Source organism: Macaca nemestrina, chromosome 13 (assembly GCF_043159975.1).
Source record: "Macaca nemestrina isolate mMacNem1 chromosome 13, mMacNem.hap1, whole genome shotgun sequence".
Taxonomy (NCBI): Eukaryota; Metazoa; Chordata; class Mammalia; order Primates; family Cercopithecidae; genus Macaca; species Macaca nemestrina.
In genome coordinates this window covers 78,243,475-78,265,252 of record NC_092137.1, presented here as the reverse complement: position 1 = coordinate 78,265,252, position 21,778 = coordinate 78,243,475, and the positions used below count along the sequence as shown (strand labels likewise).

Here is a 21,778-nt window from a genome sequence, read left to right as displayed (position 1 = left end):
ATCTCCTGAATAGCTGCCCAGCATCAGTCATGTTCAGAGAAGGGGAAGTAACATTGTCTCCTCTTTTTTGGCCTGAACAATTTGTGGAGGGTTCCTCTGTGAAATTTTTTAGAAATCGTGTGTGTGAGACCATTTTTCTAAAATAAAGTTGTAAAATGATAATGTTGCCAAAATACGCAAACCAACATATGTGTTTTCTTTCTCTACCACCTTTTTGAAAAGCATTTTTGGGCTGGGAAAGGTTATCTTAAAATTGTATTTCCCAATAATATTCAAAAAATAAGGAAATGCTGGAGAAGCAAATTCCTATGAAATTAACAGCAGTAAAGGCTCAAAGTGGTGAGAGTTTGACTTAGTTGAAAAATAACACAGGATGTCAGTGAAGCTGACTTTTGTGAGCTAGAAAGAGAATAATAGGAGACAAAGTTGGAGAGGTAAGAATATGTATTTACCTACATTATTAAGGAAATGCCATAAATAAGAATTTACGTTTTATTCTAATTGCAATAAATAGATGTTTATAGTGATTTACACTGTATCTAATTTGTATTCATAAATGAACCAATGGGCTGCTATGTTGAGAACTAGTTTAAAGGCTAAGAATATAAGAAGGGCAGCTGCTATTATGGTATCCTTGGAAAGACATAATAATGCCTTGTTGTTTTTTTTTGTTTTGTTTTGTTTTGTTTTGTTTTTTTGAGATGGAGTCTCGCTCTGTCGCCCAGGCTGGAGTGCGGTGGCGCAATCTCCGCTCACTGCAAGCTCCGCCTCCTGGGTTCACACTATTTTCTTGCCTCAGCCTCCCCAGTAGCTGGGACTACAGTCACCCACCACCACGTCCAGCTAATTTTTTGTGTTTTTTAGTAGAGACAGGGTTTCACCATGTTAGCCAGGTTGGTCTCGATCTCCTGACCTCATGATCCGCCTGCCTCAGCCTCCCAAAGTGCTGGGATTACAGGCGTGAGCCACCGCGCCCTGCCAATAATGACTTTTTAAAGGTGAAGAAAACTTTTCTTCCACCCTCTGAAGGTCTGAGCTCTGTAATGATCTTGACAGTAGACAGATTAGTAAGACAAATCTGGATGCTCTGGCTCCTGCCTGTAGTCCAGCTATTCAGGAGGCTGAGGCAGGATGATCCCTTGAGCCCAGGAGTTTGTGGCTACAGTAAGCTGTGATCCATCCCAGGTCACTGCATTCCAACCTGGCAAGACTCTATCTCTTAAAAAAAAAAAAAAAAGAAAAGAAAAGAAAGGGAGAAAAGGCATACAAATTTATTATATGCATATGCACAGGAATCCCACAAAATATAAGACTCAAAGAGGGGCCAGATGGTTGAAGCTTAAATAGCATTTTGAGCTACAGAAAGAAATAGGGGCTTGTTGTGGAGACGTGACAACACAAGCCATAGGAGGTTGAAGGGAGGACATCCATGATGAACAAAGGTTGTTTTACTATACAGATCAAGTTTCTCAGGCAGCCTTCAGAATAGGTGATGGGCTATGCAAAATTCTTTCTGGGCTAAGCATTGATATGATCTTTTCTAGATCTGTTTTAGACAGATAAGGAGGCTCAGAGAAAGCCTGTTCTTACATTTGCTGTTTACTAATGTAGATAGATGTAAATTTCTTTTACAAAAGGACAGCTTTTCAGATCTATTCCTGTGTCTGCAGCTTCTCTGAATAGTTATCTCAAAATATGCCAAGAAGTATATTTTGTGATAGCATAGATTAGTCTCCTACAGTCCCATTTTGGGGTGGTATGTCCTGAGCCCCAACAACTTCATTATTAGGAAATACAAATAAAAAAAGGGGACATGTATACTTTGTAATTAAAGCAAAATGTAAAGGTCAATACAATATATGTAGAGAGGGAAGAGGGACAAAAAGCATAACCAAAATAATCCTTATGATTTTTGGCTGGAGCAACAAGATAGGTGTTAAAATTCTTAACTGAAGTGAATAAAATTGAGAAATAACAGATTTGGGTGGAGTAGAATACAAAAATAATTTTGATTATCATTTGTTTTCAGTCCTTTTGAATATAATACAAGATGTCCATCTATTTTTTTTAATCCTTGATTTTTCATTATGTTATGGCATTCTGCCTTATGAACATACGCTAATCAAATGAACATCTCTCTATTATTGAATATTTGTTTCTTTAAGTGCTTTGAAGCTATTGACTGTTGCCCTCCACAAAGACCACCTGAAAAAGCTGTTGATTAAGCAAATTTAAATTGATGAGACTTACTGCAATAAGGAGGGAATATCAACTTGAAATAGTATTAGTAGTGTCTCAGTATGAAAACAATTGAGGATAGTTACAGAGTTTGATTACCTGATTTGTGTAATATTAAGATGGGACTTGTAATCTGTGTAAATGCCTAAGATTAGGAACAGTTTATGATAAAGTAGCTTTGAATTGACTGGCAACGTGAATTAAGGGTCTTGAAGTAAGTCTTGAGTAATCTGTTAGTCTTGATAAGAAAGCTATATTAGGCTGGGTGCGGTGGCTCATGTTGCCATCCCAGCACTTTGGGAGGCCGAGGCGGGGAGATCACGAGGTCAGGAGATTGAGACCATCCTGGGTAACACAGTGAAATCCTGTCTCTACCAAAAAAAAAAAAAAAAAAATACAAAAAATTAGCTAGGTGTGGTGGTGGGCACCTGTTGTCCCAGCTACTGGGGAGGCTGAGGCAGAAGAATGGCGTGAACCTGGGAGGCAGAGCTTGCAGTGAGCCAAGATCGCACCACTACACTCCTGCCTGGGTGACAGTGCGAGACTCTGTCTCAAAAAAAAAAAAGAAAAAAGAAAAAAGAAAAGCTGTTTTAGTTGGCTCACTGTCATATCTTCCAGAAGCAAATATTTGATTGTCCCTAGCATTTTACGATAAAGACACAGAAATTGTCCAGTATTGTTCAATATAGGGACAGGGAATCACATTGATTTCAGCCCTCAATACATATTGTCAAATAGCCCTCAGTGAAGTTGGCATTAATTTAGACGTTTCTATATTTACTCCTACTGATTATATTTTTACTTGAATTTAATGAATAATTACCTGAAAGATTGTTTATCATACTCAGATTTTGATGTGCTATATTGCTATATCTGATTTTTATTCATCTTTTAATTTTTAATATCAGTTCATAACCCAATAAAGGATAACTAATAATTATAATTATTCAATAAATATAATTATTAAAAATATGCATGTGGAAACTAAGCATTAGTCTTCTAAGAAGAAATACTAATTGAGATAAAGGTGTTGAAAACAGTGCCCTAATATTTAGGGAAAACATATGAATGTCTCTTATAAGAACCACTTTTGTAATATTTTCATTATAGCATTTCAACTGTCAGAGGGATTAGTGAGCAAAGATGGCTTTGGCATATTTTCAAAATGATCCCAAGTATTGAATCCTTCATTTAAGGAGCCATAGCAATGTTAGACAGATGATGATAGACTTTCTTCCCAGTGGGAACACTTGAGTTGCATCCCTCACTTATCATTCTCATGCATAGTGACTATCACAAATAGCTGTAGGAGATTAGCCTGTTTGGCTGGTTTTATCCAGGCAGAGCTTTCATGGCAGGTATCAAAAGAAAGACACCTAATACTCATAATCCTTGTGAAATAAAACCTAAGGGGGAGAAATTCCATTTTTTATAGAAACTTTGCTGGAAAATGTTTTATAAAGCAAAAAACGTTTCAGATAATGCGTTGCAATCTAATTATTTCTCTATTGGCAACAATGACCCTTTTTACTAAAAAAACTTCCTTAGACCCAAAACAGTTACAAAAGAGTAAAAATGTCTAATTTATATTCTTTAAAATTGCAGATACACATACATAGATAACCTTTTTAATGCAAAAGAGTAAAATGCGAAGGGTACTAACTTGTATTTTTTAACATGATGAGTGAATGCAGCATATAGTGTGAATTTAACGGGTTCCTGATAAGATTTGGCTCTGTGTCTCTACACAAATCTCATGATGAATTGTAATCCCCATGTGTGTCAAGGAAGGGACCAGGTGGGAGATGACTGGATAAGAGGGTAGCTTTCCTCATGCTTTTCTCATGATAGTGAGTGAGTTCTCATGAGATCTGATGGCATTAAACTGGCACTTCCCCCTTTGCCCTCTCTCTTCTTCTGTCATGTAAGACATGCATTGTTTCTCCTTTACCTTCTGCCATGACTGTAAGCTTCCTGAGGCCTCTCCAGCCATGTGAATTGTGAGTCAATTAAACCTCTTTCTATAAACTACCCAGTCTCAGGTAGTTCTTCATAGCAGTGTGAAAACGGCCTAACACAGTTTCTTTTCAAATTTTATCAACATTTTATCATAAACTGACATTATTTATTTAATATTTTACTTAAGTTTTCAATATATAGGTTTACCATGTAAATATGTATTTTCTTATCAAGAAAGCAGTACCAAATATTTTTAAATTCTTAAAAAGTAAAAAAATTATTAACTATATTATCAGAAAGTCATTGTTAATAGTTTTATGTATATGTATGTGTGTATATATATATATACACACACACACACACACACCTCATTTACTATTCAAAAATTTAGATCATGCAGCACATTTTTTGCAAATTTCCAATAAGCTATGATAACACATATATATGAAAAAAATGAACTGAGTAAACCATTCATTTCATAGAACTAGAAGACAGAATCAAATGACAGAAGTATAAAATAAGAAATTATATTTTTAAAAAATGTAACACAATTAACCAATTCTAAGACAATAAACCATGAAAAATTATGTGATTGCTAGGAGTTGCATAGATGGCATAAAAGCTTACTATTAGAGCCTCTAAGTCAGTTCCAGTCATCATTCCTCCACTGTCCTGTACCAGGCCATTTTCTACTGGACAAATTTTCATTCCTCTAGGGAAACAAAATTCTATAAACTTTCTTAAATGGAAACATCCTGTTACCTCACTAACTCTTCAATAATTCTACACACACACACACACACACACACACACACACACACACACACACACAAATTTATTCTTAGAAAAGCAATTGTAGCAATTATGTTATCACATAATATTATAGAAGTAGGTGGGTTTTTTTCCAAATAATTGGAGTTTGTGCTTTTCATAATTTTCCAATAAGTGCCGTAGTAAAAGTTTTTTGGTCCCCTGGCACAACTGTCATGCTAAATATTTACCATAACTGTCACTGGAAAGGAGTCCCAAGAGAGGATTCTTAGATCTTACACGAGAAAGAATTTGGGGCTAGACTACAAAGTTAAGTGAAAGGAAGTTTATGAGAGAAATAAAGAAACAAAAACAATGGCTACTCCACAGAGGAGGGCATTCCTGAAAGCAAGAAGAGAAACATGCCCACCTTAGGCAGAACCCTTGTTTATATAGAAGTTAAAAAAGCAAAAAACAAAGAAAAATATTGCATTAGTCTGTTTTCACGCTGCTGATAAAGACATACTTGAGATTGGAAAGAAAAAGAGTTTTAATGGACTTACAGTTCCATATGGCTGGGCAGGCCTTACAATCATGGCAGAAGGCAAGGAGGAGCATGTCACGTCTTACATGGATGATGGCAGGCAAAGAGAGAAAGCTTGTACAGGGAAACTTCTCTTTATGCAACCATCAGATCTTGTGAGACGTATTCACTAATATGAAAACAGCATGAGAAAGGCCCACCCCCATGATTCAATTACCTCTCACTGGTCCCTCTTATGACACATGGGAATTGTGGGAGTTACAATTCAAGATGAGATTTGAGTGGGGACATAGCCAAACCATATCATATATATATATACACACACACACATACACACACACAAACACACACATATATGTGTGCATATATGTATACACACATATGTATATGTATATATGCTATACCACTAGGGCTCATGACAAAGGATTGTTAATCTTTGTGTAATTCTACTGATTTTGCAAAAATCTACATAATTATCTTAAAGCAAAATATTCTTAAACTAAGAATGCTTCAAGATGAGATTTGAGTGGGGACATAGCCAAACCATATCATATATATATATACACACACACACACATACACACACACAAACACACACATATATGTGTGCATATATGTATACACACATATGTATATGTATATATGCTATACCACTAGGGCTCATGACAAAGGATTGTTAATCTTTGTGTAATTCTACTGATTTTGCAAAAATCTACATGATTATCTTAAAGCAAAATATTCTTAAACTAAGAATGCTTTTGTCTTTAAGATGTGGGGACATCAGGACACTTTCTGGGTCTGTTAAGTCCTGGGTCTGTTTAGTAAACATTATTAATCTGTTCCCTTGACCATCAACATCTTATGATTATGAATGCCTAGGTTCCTGGGAATGCAGCCCAGCAGGTCAGTCTCATTTTACCCAGCCAGTGCCTCTTCTGGATAGATCACTCTGGTTCAAATGCCTCTGACATATTCACAAATAACACAACCTTATGACTACTTTGAACTTGTATTATTTTTAACTGTAACAAGCAATCCTTTTGATACTTTCATTTAAAATAAATGACAGTTTAATCTGTGAAGAAAAAAAGTACATTTTTATCTGAGGAATGTGAGCTCCTGTAAATTATGAGACCCAGAAAGGAATTTGAATGAAATAGCAGTCACATCTCTCCCATTAGAGCAAAACAATTACCTCTTTTTTTTTTTTTTTTTTTTTTTTTTGAGACGGAGTCTGGCTCTGTCGCCCGGGCTGGAGTGCAGTGGCCGGATCTCAGCTCACTGCAAGCTCCGCCCCCCGGATTCCCGCCATTCTCCTGACTCAGCCTCCCGAGTAGCTGGGACTACAGGCGCCGCCACCATGCCCGGCTAGTTTTTTGTATTTTTTTTAGTAGAGACGGGGTTTCACCGTGTTCGCCAGGATGGTCTCGATCTCCTAACCTCGTGATCCGCCCGTCTCGGCCTCCCAAAGTGCTGGGATTACAGGCTTGAGCCACCGCGCCCGGCCACAATTACCTCTTAAAGGCACTTGCTATGTGAGTTCTAGATTAACTGATGCCAAGAAGCCTTTAAATCCCATGTGATGGGCACCCTAACTCATAACATTAACTCAATAATGTATAGCCAATCACTAATCGATATCTCTGTAGTCAATGAGAATTCCTATTAGATAACCTTGTATCAGTCCACTCCTTGTTTTCTTTGCCTTTAAAAACCAGTTGGTAACAAGGGTTGATGGAGCTCTCCCCAAAACTACTTGGAAGTGTGCCCTACACAGCTAACCTCACTCTGGTTCATGTAAACTCTTAAAATTATATTTTGTGCTTCAGTCTTTTTCTCGTAGGTCAACAAGTGAAAAATAAGAAATCAAATGTATTTTTAAACTACATTATTTTCCTAATTTATTTAATAAGAATTTAATTAGAGTTTAGGAAAACAAAATTCTATGAATTTTTTTAAATGGAAACTCCCTGTTACCTCACTGGCTCTTCAAAAATTCTACACACAAAAAATTATTATTTAAAAAGCAATGGTAACAGTGATGCTATCACAATACTTTAGGATTAAAGATTTCTTTCAAATAATTGGAATTTGTGCTTTTCACAGTCTTCCAACAAGTGCCACAGCTGAACTCTTACTCATTTTAATTTCTTTATTTTTGAAAAAATATATGTATGTATATATAAATATTTATGGTTATTTACTTCAGAGTGATTTAAATTATTTTCTTTAGCCTCCCTTGTTGCATTCCTTCTCACACTGCTGTAAAGAAATACCTGTGACTGACTGGGTAATTTATAAAGCAAAGAAGTCTAATTGGCTCATGGTTCTGCAGGCTGTACAGAAAGCATGGCAGCATCTGGTTCTAGGAAGGCCTCAGAAAAATTATGATCATGGCAGAAGGTAGAGGAGAAGCAGGCAGGTCTTACATGGTAAGAGCAAAAGGAAGAGAGAGGGGAAAGTGTACACACTTTTAAACAACTAGGTCCCATGAGAACTCACGATGCCTGTGACAGCATTGTCATAGGAATGGTGTTAAACCATGAGAAACTGCTCTCATGATTCAATCACCTCCCTTCTCACCAGGCCCCACCTCCTAATACTGGGAATTACATTTCAACATGAGATTAGGGTGGGCACACAGATTCAAACCATATGATTCTGCACTTGGCCCCTTCCAAATCTCATTCCCTTCTCACGTTTTAAAAGACAATTGTTGCAGGAATTTTTCTTAATTCAGCTAAATATGGGTTTTTTGTTCCATGGCCATGAAAATTCAGGGTTACAGACAATTTAAATGGTGAGTAAGACAGGGTTTTACTGAGTAAAAATGAAGGAAACCGGAAAACAGGGACTCTCTTCAAGGCCAGAGTGCCTGCTAGAGTGCTTCCTGCCTTGAAGTTTGAATCCCAGGAAGAGAAGGTGTCAGGCTCCTCCCTGTTGTAGATGTTGCAAACTTCCTGAGGCTCCACTGCAGTGTGCAGGCTGGCTGGAGTTTTGCCAGGGACCTGCTCCCACCTGGCTGTGTCACAATCATCCCTTCATAACAGTCCCCCAAACTCTTGACTCATTCCAGCCTTAACTCAAATGTCCCAGTCCAAAGTTTCATTTGAGACAAGACAAATCCCTTCTGCCTTTGAGCCTGTAAAATCAAAAATAAGTTAGTTACTTCCAAGATAGAATGGGGTTACAGGCATTGTGTAAAGGTTCCCATTCCAAATGAGAGAGATTGGCCAAAAAAAAAAAAAAAAAAAAAAGTGCCACAGGCCCCATGCAAGTCCAAAACACAGCTTGGCAGTCATTAAATCTTAAAGCTCCAAAATCTCTTTTGACTCCATGCCTCACATTGAAGGCAAGCTAATGCAAGAGATGGGCTCCCAGAGCCTTGGGCATCTCCGCCCCTGGTATAGCACCTGTGGCTCTTTCATTTTTGGCATTGAGTGCCTCCAGCTTTTCCAGGCTTATGGCACAAGCTGTTAGTGGATCTACCTTTCTGGGGTCTGGAGGATGGAGGCCCTCTTCCCATAGTTCACCTAGACAGTGCCCCAGTGGGGACTCTGTGTGGGGGCTCCAACCCCACATTTCTCTTCTGCTCTGCCCTAGAAGAGCTTCTTCCTGAGGGCTCTGCTTCTGTACCAGACTTCTGCCTGCACATCCAGGCATTTCCATACATCCTCTGAAATCCAGTTTGAGGCTCCCAAGCCTCAACACTTGCACTCCGCACACCAGCAGGCTTAACATTTTGGGAAAACCACCAAGGCTTCTGGCTTACACCTGCTGGAGCATCAACCTAAGCTGTTTCTGGGCCCCTTTAATCCAAAGCTGGAGTAGGAGACACATCTGGAACTGGAGCCACCAGAATACCGGAGGCAGTATCCTGAGGCTCCACAGCAGTGGAGCCCTGGGCCTCACATACATCATTCAGTCCCCCTAGGCCTCTGGGCCTGTGATGGAAGGGGGCTGCCAAGAAGGTCTCTGAAATACCTTTGAGGCCTTTACCCCATTGTCTTGGATATCAGCACTTGGCTCCTCTTTACTTATACAAATTTCTGTAGCCAGTTTGAATTCCTCCCCAGAAAATGGGTTTTTCTTTTCTACTGCATGGCCAGGGTGCAAATTTCCCAAACATGCTCTGCTTCCTTTTAAAATTGAGTTCCTATTTCAGGTCATTTATTTGCTTATACATATGAGTATAGGTAGTTAGAAGCAACCAGGCCACTTTTGGAATGCCTTGCTGCTGAGAAATTTTTTCTGCCAGATACCCTAAATCATCACTCTCAAGTTCAAAATTCCATAGATCCCTAGAGCAGAGGTGTAATATAGCCAAACTCTTTGCCAAGACATAAGAAAAGTGACCTTTACTTCCATTCCCAATAAGTTCCTCATCTCCATCTGAGACCTCCTCAGCCTGGACTTCACTGTTCATATCACTATCAGCATTTTGGTCACAACAATGTAACCAGTTTCTAGGGAGTTCCAAACTTTCCCTCATCTTCTTGTCTTCTTCTGAGTCCTCCAAATTGTTCCAAACTCTGCCCATTACCCAGTTTTAAATCTGCTTCCACATTTTCGGGTACCTTGATTGCCATGGTCTACTCCTTGGTACCAGTTTTCTGTATTAGTCGATTCTTCCACTGCTATAAAGAAAAACCTGAGACTAATTGATAACAAAAAGAGGTTTAACTGGCTCATGGTTCTGCAGGCTCTACAGGAAACATGGCAGCATATGGTTCTGGAGAAGCCTCAGAAAACTTACAATTATGGCAGAAGCTGGAGGGGAAGCAAGCAGGTTTGATGTGGCCAGAGCAGAAGGAAGAGAGATGGGGGAGGTGCACACACTTTTAAACATCCAGCTACCTTGAGAACTCACTATCCTGAGGAGAGGAGTGAGGAGTGGTGGTGTTAAAGCATGAGAAACCACTCTTATGATCCAATCACCTCCCACCAGGCCCCACCTCCAATGCTGGGAATTATGTTTCGACGAGATTTGGGTGGGGACATAGATCAAAACCATATTACCTGTGATTTTTAAAATGTCTGTTATTAACCCACATTACATTTTGATTAAAAAGTCTAAGTTGAAAGTTTGTTTAAGAAAAGGCTGCAATCATATTCAAGACTAACAAAATACTAAATGTATGTTTTTCATTAACTATTTCAATTTTATTATTCATCTCCTCTTGGGAGATACTGCTTGAGTTTTTCCTTCTATTAGTGTACCATATTTTGTTTATCTAATCACATTGTATTGGATATTTAAACGTTTTTACAATTTATTGATTTCTATATAAAATTCATAATGAATATAACATGAATATAGAACTCTGAAAATATGTTGTTTGCTTTCATAGGATGTACTCTTTAAAAAGGTGAGCTGAAACAAGTATATGTCATTTTTCAAAGAATTTTATGATGTTGTCTGCATTTTGGTCCCTCTCCCTTGAGATTTTTCTCTTCAAATTTACCCTTCCTTCAAGAGTTTATGAATTTAACCATTTTCCAAAGGTCTTTTTTTTTTTTTTCCAAAGGTCTTAATAACACTGGGCATTGCCATCATTTCTACTTTTGCCAGTTTACAATAAAAAATTCCTGTTATTGTGTTTTTTGATTAATAATAAAATTAAACTTTGCATATGTTTATAGAATTTTTCTTTAATAATAACTTTTTAAAGGCATTTGTACATGTAAAACTGAGATTTGCATGATTTTATTAAACTTAATTTTAAAGATTCATTTAAAATTAAGGTGCAGTGGCTCACACCTGTAATCTCAGCATGCTGGGAGGCTGAGATGGGAGGATTTCTTGAGCCCAGGAATTCAAGGCTGCAGTGAGCTAGGATTGTGTCTCTGAAATTCATCCATTCATCCAGTGATCATGTCTGGGCAACAGAGTGAGATCATGTCTCTAAAAGTTTTCTTTCTTATATTTATTTTTAAACTGATGAAAGTATGTCTATTAGCATACATAGTAAACAACTTTTACCTCATATCGACATTTTTCCATAATCTGTGGATTTTTGTTTTGACACAGTGATTAATTTTTAGTATCTGTTTATTTTTAATGTGTTGCAATTTTTTATCTCAAACTTAAATATTTAAGCTTCCTATAATTATTTTTGTGTAAAATATGAGGTAGCTGTCTAACTCACACAAAAATCAATCTAGCTTTAATATTAAAAAAATTATTGTATTCCATGTATTCTTCTGTCATTAATATTAATAATATTAATAATTGGAAAGCCTTTCTTGACATAATTCATTTGTTTTCAATATTTTGAAAATTATTTCTTTTTATAGGTGCTATAGCATTTTTTAATTGACAGAAATATTATCTGTATTTAAGGCATACAATATGATATTTTGAAATACAGAGTCTGTATTTGTGTTGTAATTGTTCAACATTTATGTCCATATACCAATGTTTGTTATAAGTACTGAGTACATTTAAAAAATTAAATTCTTTTCTTAGCTCAGTAATATTGAAAATAACATAAGAATTATCTCTTAACCTTATCTGGTAAATTCTGGAGGCCTTTAGCTTCCCTAGAGGATACTTAAGTGACATCACAATATTGAAAACGGCAGTTGAGTGTGATAAGAAAAAAAAAAAAAAAAAAAAAAAAAACAAGAGTTCAAGCTTTAAAGTCAGAAATTCCTGGGTTTAATATGTTAGCCAAGCAGATCTTTTGAAGCAGCAAGTTATGTCTTTAATTGGACATAGCAATGTTGCCTGATTTATGTAGGTACCCCAAAGTCTTGAATATATCTGGCACATATCAAAGTTTTCTCATTATTATTTAAAAAGCTGTTTCTATAGAGTACTGGAAAAATAACAGAGCATTATCATAAATGAACTATAATAAAAGCATAAAGTTTATCCAATACTAGTGAATAAATTTATATAATCAATGACATCAATAAGAAAATAAGAAATTACCATTACCTGGATAGCCAAAAAAGACTTCTGAAAAAATACAACATTCATTTTGTATATAAACTTAAACCTAATTAAGAATACAAGCGTACTTTCTTTATCTACTAATGAATAACTGTTTTAAACAAAGACCCAGATTATTTAAGTCAACAATGAAAATAATGTAAGACACTCAAGAGAAGTTTTCATGTAATGGAATTCTAAAACAATAGCTTTTTCTTTTACTTCTACTTTTTTTTTTTCTTTGAGATGGCATCTCACTCTGTTGCCCAGGCTGGAGTGCAATGGCACAATCTCAGCTCACTGCAACCTCCGTCTCGCAGGTTCAAGCAATTCTCCTGCCTCAGCCTCTCAAGTGACTGGGATTACAGGTTCATGCCATCATGCCCAGCTAATTTTTTGTATTTTACTAGAGACGAGGTTTCACTGTGTTGCCCAGGCTGGTCTCAAACTCCTGAGCTCAGGCAATCCACCTGCCTTGGCCTCCCAAAGGGCTGGGAATTCAGGCTTGAGCCACCGTGCCCAGCCAACAATTGTTTTTTCTTACATCAGTAATAATTGGGTAGAAAATATAATTTAAAAATGATGAATATTTAAAATAGCAAAATATTAAATATTTAGAAAAAATAGCATAACAATGAATAAGTATAGAGAAAATTATTAAATTTTACTAAGCAAGATAAAATTTTTGAGCACATTAAAAGACCATTGTGTTAAAAGCCTTATTTTATCCAAACTGCTTTTCAAACCAAAAGCAATATTTTTTCAGGTTCTAGACAATGATGTGCTCTTCTCATAGAATTTACCACATTTGCAACTCCTCTAATGAGTCAATTCATGGATGCAAAAAGGCCATTTGATAGAGTGAAGATAAAGAAAGACACGGTGTGAAGGGTAAATAATCTCTTCAATAGCTGTTGAAAGAGCACAAAGGCAGCCAATACACACATACATAAAGTGAAGGGCAAAGTTATACTGCATTAATGTCAGGGCATTCATGTTATGCTGCAAATTACTACTCCTGAACAACTCATGGTGCATTCAGTCCAACTAGGAAGTTGTGGTATAGTTCAATAAAATTACTTAGATTTTTTGCAATTCCTGTCTCTTTAAATGCTATAGAAATTCTTGTAGAAAATCCTCTCTAGGCTGGGCATGGTGACTTATGTCTATAATCCCAGCCAGCATTTTGGGAGACTGAGTCAGGAGAATTGCTTGAAGCCAGGAATTTGAGACCAGCCTGAATAACAAAGCAAGACCATGTCTGTACAAAAGATAGAAATCAAAAATTAAATTTAAAAAAAAAAGGAAATCACCTCTAATTCAGGAGTCACTCATTACTCCTTACTGGAATAGACAGTTTTAGTTTAGAAAATCCTAAAATCTCTATATATCTGTATATTTGCAGAAACTGAAATTATATACAAGCAAAAGTTTATTTTATTTAATATTGCATCAGTAATATCTATTTGTGTATTTAAGATTGAGAGAGAAGGACAGAGGCAGAGATGACAAAGACAGATAAAACTATATTTCGGGCCAGGCACGGTGGCTCACGTCTGTAATCCCAGCACTTTGGGAGGCCGAGGCGGGCGAATCACAAGGTCAGGAGATCGAGACCATCCTGGCTAACACGGTAAAACCCCGTCTCTACTAAAAATACACACACACACACACACCCACACACCCACACACCCACACACACACACACACACACACAAAATTAGCCCAGCGTGGTGGCACACGCCTGTAGTCCCAGCTACCAGGGAGGCTGAGGCAGGATACTGGCATGAACTCAGGAGGCCGAGCTTGCAGTGAGCCTAGATGGCGCCACTGCACTCCAGCCTGGGTGACAGAGTGAGACTCTGTCTCAACAAACAAACAAACAAACAAACGTCTATATTTCGATCTGCTTGCCTATTTATCAACAAGAAATGACCAGGTCTCTCAATAAACTACTCCACCTCCCACGCTCCCCGCCCCCCGCCCACATAGACACACACAAACACTATCAAGCATTATTGTGAAATAAAAAGAGAAATGTAGGTACAAATTGAGAAATAGACCAAAGTTCTGGATGGCAACTACTGAAATACTTTCATAATTAGTTTATAATTTTAAATCAAGTAAAATGAAATTCTATATTCAAAAGTTTATTTATATGCGTTACTAAATAAGAAAAGATTCTTGTAGGAATTTTTCCTGTGAATAAAATAATAAAATTGTTTTATGTTTGTCATAACTGTGCAGGTATTTTCTTTTTTGTGTGTAAATTTATGTAATTTCAAATTTATAACATTTACAAGGATTAATATAATAACTTTCACCAGGATTTTCCGTGTATGCCCCTATTCGATTTGTTCATATTTTGCTCCTATTTTCTCTGTTTTTCTTCTTCTCCCTCTCCTCTCATTCTCTTTCTTATTTATCTTCTTTTAGATATTTTCTCAGTATCTAAAATATGTTTGCATATGTATGTATACTTTTGTGTATGTGTATGATATATATTTTTTCTTTTGAAAACAAGAAAATAGAAATTCTGTTCCTTGCCTCTTAATAATTTAATTCTAATATCACAAGAAGAAGAAAATTATGTTTAGTTTCTTTGCCAAAACTGAAGAAATATAAATGCAACACGATTGCCTCATATTCATACTCAAATTGTTTCAAATGCCTAATAATGCCATTAAAGACTGATGACTTTTTCCCATACAGGATTCACATTGCATTTACTTAACATGTGTTTTTAGTCAACTTTAATTCAGAGAAAATCCTGAGCCTTTACATTTGTTTCTGTACCTTACATCGTTGGCCAGTTATTTTGTTGAATGTCTCTCTGTTTAATTCTGTTGGATGTTTACTCATTAGCAATTCGATGTATATACTCTTGGCAGGTACACAACTGAAACAATGTGTCCATTTCAGTGCATTGTATTAGCGGGAACATGGAATTTGCTTCCATAATAGTGATATTAGTTTTGATGATATAATTAATATGGTATTCTCCAATTTTCTTCACTGTATTTTTCCCCTTTGTAACGTAACAGTACTTTTTACACAGACACTGAGACTAGTTTTAGCACTCAATATTGGGTTTCTAACTTCATCATTTCTTTTACTTTTATTAGTTACCATTATACTATAACAAGCTTTCTTTCCCGTTACTAAATTTTATCTTGAAAGTTTTGAAACAGCTCAAGTCAGTAATACAATATAGGTTAGGATCAAGTCTATTAGGCTCCAGTCATACAATAGAATACCATAACTATTGACATCATAATGGATGGATAGATAGACAGATACAAAAATACATGCATACATGCAGACTATTTGTCATAGGAGTTTAGATTCACCACAAAACTGATTAGAAGGTACAGAGATTTCCCATATACCCCAGCCTCCCACAAGCATATTCTCCCCCAATATCAATATGCCTCACCACCATTTTACCTTCATTATACTTGATGAAGCCTACAATGATATATCGTTATCAACCAGTCTATATTTTACATTAGAGTTTACTCTTTGTGTTATACATTCCAATGACATGAATCCATCATTGTAGTATCATACAGAGTAGTGGTCATTACCCTAAAAATCCTGTATGCTACACATATTTATTCCTTCCTCCTTTCCAATTCCTATCAATCGTTGATCTTTTTACTGTCTTCATAGTTTTGTTTTTCCAGAATATCTTCGTTATATTGGGAATTAAATGATATGCAGCCTGTTCTGGCTGGTTTTCACTTAGTAATATGCATTGAAGAACATTTTAATGGCATAATAGCTCATATCTTTTTGGCACTAATTAATATGCCGTTGTCTGGATGTAACACAATTTACCTATTTCCCTGATGAAGGAAATCTTGATTGTTCCTTAGTTTTGACAATTACAAGTAAAGATACTCTAATAATCAGAGTGCAGATTTTTACATGGACATACATTTTTTACTTCTTTTGGTAAATATCAAAGGGCACAATTTTGGGGTTGTAAGGTACCAGTGTATTTAGTTTGTAAGAAACAACCAAATTTCTCCCAAAGTGGTTGGACCATTTTGCACTTCCACCAGCACTGAATGAGAGTTCCTGTTGCTGCCCATCCTTACCAGCATTTGGTGTTCTCAGTGTTCTGGATTTTGGCCATTCTAATAGATGTGTAGTAATATATATTATTGTTATTTTAATTTTTGTTTCTCTAATGTCATATGATGTAGAACACCTTTTCATATGCTTATTAGCCATCAAAATATCTTCTTTGATGAGGTGTTTGTTAATTCCTTGCTTCATTTTGTAACTGAGTTGTTCATTTTTTTTTTTATTGCTGACTTTTAAGTGATCTTTGGGTATTTTAAATAATTCTTTATCAGATACATTTTTCACAAATATTGTTTTCTCCCAGGCTGTGGCTCGTCTTCTTGTCCTTTTGACAGTGTCTTTCAGAGAGCAGAAGTTTTATATTTTAATTTTGTCCAATTTATTAATTTTTTTTCCCACAGATTGAGCCTTTAGTGATATATCTAAAAAGCTGGCCAGGCATGGTGGCTCACGCCTGTAATCCTAGCACTTTGGGAGGGTGAGGCGGGAGGATCACGAGGTCAGGAGTTTGAGACCAGCCTGATGAACATGGTGAAACCCCCTCTCTACTAAAAATACAAAAATTAGCCAGGTGTGGTGGTGTGAGCCTGTAATCCCAGCTACTTGGGAGGCTGAGGCAGAAGAATCACTTGAACCCAGGAGGCAGAGGTTGCAGTGAGCTGAGATCATGCCACTGCACTCCAGCCTGGGTGACAGAACGAGACTCCATCCCCCCTCACCGCAAAAAAAAAAAAAAAAAAAAAAAAAAAAAAAAAAAAAAAAACCATCACCAAACCCAAGATTTTCTCCTACATTATGGTCCAGGAGTTTTATAGGTTTGTGTTTTACGTTTAGGTCTGTGATCCAGTTTTTTTGTTGTTGTTAATTTTGTGAAGAGTGTAAAATCTGTATTTAGATTAATTTTTGTTACATGTAGAATGACTGTTGTTCCAACATCGTTTGTTGAAAAAGACCATCTTTTCTTCATTGTATTGCACAGTCTCCTCTGTCAAAGATCAGTTGACTCTATGTCGGTCTATTTTGAAGATTTTTATTCTAGTTCATTTAATCTACGTGATCATTCTTTTACCAAGAACACATTGGCTTGATTTCTGTAGCTGTATAGTAAGTCTTCAAGTTGGTAGTATCAGTCTTCCAACTTTGTTTTTCTCCTTAAGTATTGTGTTGGCCATTCTGATCTTCTGCCTCTCCATACAAACTTTAGAATCAGTTTATTGATATCCACAAAGTAATTCACTGGTATTTTTACTGGGATTGCATTAATTCTCTAGATCAAATTGAAAAGAACTAACATCTTGACAGTATTGAGTCTTTCTACATGCAAATATAGAATATCTCCACTTAGTTTTTTTGATATTTTTCTTAAAAGTTTTGTAGTTTTCCTCATGTAGATCTTATACTCATTTTTCTAGGTATATAGATGATTATTTTAGAAGATGGTGCAGACATATATTTTTGACATTAAAACATTAAAAAGTTATTAAAATGTATCATTATAAAGAAACAGAAAAATAAACCCACTTCAAACCACATTTTCTCACTACTCCATACTTCTACTAAGAGCTTTGAAAGATCTTTGTATAAAATCATATCTAATTTTAAAATCCCAGGGATCACCAATTTAATTGAAATGATTAAATACATATAAAATACAAAAGCAGCAGAATAAATTTTGAGGAAGGGGAGTCAGAGTACTACTATCAAACACAGTTTCAGAAAATGTGGGTAATAAATAATATTTATTCTTCATTGTGTGCATCTGTAAAAATTCTGTATCGATATCCATCTTTCCTTGAGATGAAGATGCATGCATTTTTTGTATTTTTATTTTACAAAATTAAATAATTGCAGAAGTAATTTTTTCAGTTATTTTTTGGAACAGAGCTCTCTCCTTTATGTTCCCCTTAGAATTAGTCCACCTAAATGGGATGCTCATAAATATATGCTTTTTTCTTTTTTTTTGAGACAGAGTCTCGCTCTGTCGCCCAGGCTGGAGTGCAGGGGCACCATCTTGGCTCACTGCAAGCTCCGCCTCCTGGGTTCAGGCCATTGTCCTGCCTCAGCCTCCCAAGTAGCTGGGACTACAGGTGCCCACCACCATGGCTGGCTAATTTTTTTTATTTTTAGTAGAGATGGTGTTTCACTGTGTTAGCCAGGATGGTCTTGGTCTCCCAAAGTGCTGGGATTACAGGCGCGAGCCACTGTGCCCCGCCAATATATGCATTTTTTTTTTAACTTTAAAGCTATAAAAAGTTTAAGCATTAAATTAATATTTTTGAGGACCAAGTATATGCAAAGAGCTTAGAGGATTCAAATATAATGAAAGAATTGTAATTACTTCGTTACCATGCTAAATAGAAACCATTGCAGCCACAGTTGTTCTTTTCTAGCGCCTTCTGAGTAGACACTTTTTGTCATTTTTCCTTCGTTTTTTATCCAGAACAAAGTCTGGCACAGAGCTCTGCATATAGAAAGTGTCCAGTTCTTTCTTGAACTTGTACATAAAATTTACAACTCCATTGAAAAATCTGTAGTTGAAGGGAATAAACACAATTTAAAGTAAGTAATGAACATATAAAATATTCAGAAAAATATAACACATCACATAGTTGTACTCTAAAGTGCCACAGAGTTGCCATCAATGACAATTATTTGTCACATCTCAGTGAATTCATTTGAGAGATTCTTAATATTGCTCTAGAGATACTCAACAGTATTAGAGTAAACTTTACTGAGGAGAAAGAAGAAATTTAAATTAACACTATTTTTCCTCTCTAAATTCCTCAGTCAAGTGGACCTTCTCCACCCCTGACACCCCCTGACACAACCCCTAAAGAACTGAAGAGTACTCAGCTGACTTTTTCTCCCTTTATAGAAGCTCTCTCTATCTCAAAGGAGAAGTATTCTGTTGGCATTTTTATATCTTGTTTGGAGGTAGTGCGGGCTCTTATGACAAGCATATAAAAGAAAAACAAATGATTTTCTTTCCCCTTTAATACATAAAATGGATACTATCTAACTTTTTGATATAATGTTTCTTGATCCTTCAATACTTTAAATATTCCAGAAACCATAGGATGTCTAAAGCACAGGAATTTATAAGATGTAGCATTGTAGATTTTGAGATACATAGAAATCTAGGAGATAGATTATATTAGCATACTGAAGATGGCAACACCAAAAGCCTTCACTCAGGTTTTCTTTTGTCTCCTAGGAGGTGTAACTAGCTACAGTGATACGGAGATTAGTGGTATATGGCGAAAAGCTAATACAGTGGTTCCTACATACTCATGGGCTCTACGTCCCTAGATTCCACTAACCGCAGATTGAAAATATTTTTAAAAAGAAAATAGATGAGTATGTCTCTCCTGAACATGTACAGACTTTTTCTTCTTGTCATTATTTTCTAAACAACATAATATAACAACTATTCACACAGTATTTAATTGCTATTAGGTGTAATAAGTAAAGATGACAAAATAGACGGGAAGATATGTGTAGGTCACATGAAAATACTACACCTTGTTATATCACGGACTTGAGCATAAGTAAATTTTGATGTCTTCAGGGGTCCTGGAGCCCATCACCCACAGATATTGAGGGACACCTGTACTGAGGGTAAAAGTATCCTCTGAGGCACAAATAAAGTGGTTTCACCCTCATTCATGGCATCCCATGGCCACTTTTTTTCTCTCTCTCTCACTCTCCTCACCGTCTTTCTTTCTTTTATTCACTTCCCCTCTTTCATTTTTCCACCCCCAAACCTAGAGTAAACTGGACTTTGAGGTTTAAGGCACAATTCTCCAGAATGTCAAATCTGCCCAAAACTTCTGACTCCAGCTGCAAGAAATTAGGTTACAGGGAAGAGTCCAAAGTTAAAAAAAGAGAGTCCTACAAGACAACTTTTAAAACCACACTCATGTTTAATAATTCACTAAAAAGACCCATGGAATGCATTGAGAGCTACTATACTTATGGGTATTTATACTCATGGATGTACTTATTAAGGGGAAAGGTTACAAACTAGAATCCACTAAAGAGAGAGACTCATAGGGCTGACTGCCGGAGAGTTCTAAATTTGAAATTTGCGTTGTCCTCAGGATGTATTACCTGCTGATATTCATGTGTGAAAATATGCCTGGGGTATTACCAACCCAGAAGTTCACTTGAGGTTTAGGATCCAGTCTTATGGAGACTTCATTATGTAGGCACAATTGGTTTATTGCCCACATGGCCGAAAGCCTTCTGACTCAAATCCCCACCCTAAATCCATGGCTGTCTTTCTGAAATGATCAGCCGCCACACTGACTATCATATATAGCTGAGCAAACTCTGAGTCTTCTCCTTAGCCTAAACTATCAGTTGTCAGAGGAGCCCACCATGAGTATAAAAGGACCAGGAGAATCAGTATTACCTAGAAACTTGTAGGAAATAAAATTCCTGAGCTATTCGCAGGCTACTGCATCAGAAATTATGTGAAAGGGGCCCAGAAATCTGTTTTTAACAAGCCCTCCAGGTGATTCTCATTCATGCTCAAGTTTGTAATCCATTATTCTAATCCTGAGACCCATAATAATCATGTGATAAGGGAGAAAAAAGAGTACAGTTTAAGAGCTTTTTCAGAGAATCAATATCACTTTAAAAACAAGTAGTATTTGAATACACAGATTGCTATTCATTTAGTTCTTAAAATTTAAATTAAGTTCTTTATATTTATGTAGAGAAAATTTACATGAGACACCTTCTTTATCTTCCTTTCTGGCATCTTTTGTTTCATTTTCAAAAGTTACTAATTTAGGGTAACAGAAATTATCAAAGAAGTGTGCAAGAATATTTTTAATGAAATAAAAGCTATGCCTACATTGTCAATGTTGGGTTTGTATAGAGTATTTTTTTTCCAGTTGAAAACAAAGATTATTCTCTCTTAAGTGAAGAACTTGTATCATATTCTGAAATATGAAATAACTTTTTTAATAGCTCAGCTATAAACCATTCAACTTGGGGTCCATGATATGAAGGCCGACAGTTTGTAATGTAGGATTTAATTAAATTGGGCACTGCTATAATTAAGGGTTTTGAGTTATTAATGCATCACTCTGGCAAACATTTAATTTTTTATCTCTCTAGTGAAACCAATATTAAAAGAGGATATTAGGACAGTTAAATAGAATTTGCTGCAGAAATGGTTTGGATTTTTAGATGTAATTCACCATAATACACTGCAGTAATTGTTTTCTTTCTTTTTTTTTTTTTTTTAA

At 36.2% G+C, this 21,778-nt stretch overlaps 2 long non-coding RNA genes across 4 annotated transcripts in view; one reads left to right on the top strand and one right to left on the bottom strand.

The window, feature by feature from the left end:
* The window catches only part of LOC139357912 (uncharacterized), a 559,919-nt gene that overhangs the window by 448,625 nt on the left and 89,516 nt on the right, over positions 1 to 21,778 (top strand). The gene's annotated exons all lie outside the window — the stretch shown is intronic.
* The window catches only part of LOC139357911 (uncharacterized), a 32,096-nt gene continuing 24,912 nt past the window's right edge, over positions 14,595 to 21,778 (bottom strand). For 2 of the 3 annotated variants that reach the window (XR_011611943.1, XR_011611945.1), the window contains 2 exons: positions 20,042 to 20,127; positions 14,595 to 19,048 (listed from right to left, as the gene is read on the bottom strand). This is a non-coding gene — a long non-coding RNA (uncharacterized lncRNA). Of the gene's footprint in view, positions 19,049 to 20,041; positions 20,133 to 21,778 lie in introns of all 3 variants that reach the window. The other variant, XR_011611944.1, reaches the window with a different exon arrangement.